The sequence below is a fragment of the Diachasma alloeum genome, unplaced genomic scaffold (assembly GCF_001412515.2).
Source record: "Diachasma alloeum isolate Michigan unplaced genomic scaffold, Dall2.0 Dall_scaffold_00750, whole genome shotgun sequence".
In the NCBI taxonomy this organism is placed as follows: domain Eukaryota; kingdom Metazoa; phylum Arthropoda; class Insecta; order Hymenoptera; family Braconidae; genus Diachasma; species Diachasma alloeum.
Window position 1 is genome coordinate 96,721 of NW_021680880.1, and position 1,473 is coordinate 98,193.

Consider the following 1,473-nt stretch of genomic DNA (forward strand, 5'->3'; position numbering starts at 1 on the left):
TTTTTAATCGAGGGGGTAGGGAGACTTCGGATAAAAACCGAAGAACATACTAGCCTACCGAGGGAGACGTTGGTATTACCCCTCCTCTCAAACGCCATTTTGTTCAACGATTATTGCATCATGCCACGAAATATAAACCAAACTTTGGAGAAACGTTATCATCGTATCGTAACGGTTATTGGATTAATATTATGAATACATGACCATTTGATCTTACCAAACCTCCAGACAAATTTTTTCTTCCGAGGACTCCAACGGAAAAATAATTTGCGAAATTTCACAGACTCTTGTTGATGCGAGGGCATTCAATGAAAACCGTTACTGTGCTAACACCAACGAAATTGTCCAGCTATGTTTGACATCTCTCCCTGGAATCTCGAGAGCAGATCATGTAATTTGTCCAGACAATAACAAAATTATTGAAGTAACATTTCCAAGACAGTATGCAGACACCAAGTCCACTACCTCTCATGCTAAAAACCAGGGAGGGGCGGTGATGATGAAACAAGAAGACTGAGCAAAGTTCTCAGTTACTTTTACAATTGAATCATAGCAACATGGCGGTGGTTATTGATATCGAGGGTTTCAAAGATTTTGGCAACCAGTTTGTCTTGAAAGAATTTGCAGTATCAGCATTGGAGCTTGATGATGATGGAAAATTTCTTCATGAGTCAGTTTTGGTGGATCCACCCCACAAATGGGAGGATTTATTGCTTAAATATCGGGAAATGAATCAGTGGTTGTCCCGTCATTATCATGGGCTACATTGGGATACTCCTGGAGAAATTGAGTATGATAGAGTGAGTGAATTTATCAATGCTATGGTGAAGGATGTTAAACACATCTACGTTCAAGGTCTGGAGAAGAAAAATTGGCTAGAGAAGATTCTCAAGAATGCAATACCTATCACTGATTTGGATGATTTTGGTTGTCCGGTATTGGAGAATGTGGAGGTGGAAATAAAGTGTGTCTATCATCATAATCTTTTTGATGGAGGTCCTATTAATTTTCATTGTGCAGTGGTCAATGTGCAACGTTTGAAGAAGTGGTTTACCAAGTACGATGCTGGGTGCTTGGAGAAATCATTGACAAAGTATTGTCAGACTGGACATTTAAATTCTTTGACGAGTGAGGAAATTTCTTTTCTTCCAAAATGTTTTATAAAAACTGTTGCCAAAGCCACTGTGGATGCAGCTTGGGAGAAGTTATCAGAGAGCATGAAGAAGGATCCAAGCATTGCACGTCTACGTTATTGTCGCACTCATTGGCCCGCTTTGGCAGCGTCTTCAAGCAGTTCAATTCCTCCACCAATAGTAGAGTGCCCTCTGTGTCAATATAAACGTTGGTAGTGTATACAGAGTCTTCATGCTACCACGAGTTCTCCGAAAGAACAATCCCCTCCTCCAGTGAGATCACTGCTCAGAGTCTCCAATATAAAACCTCACCAGTACTATCTTGAATTTCAATAATACC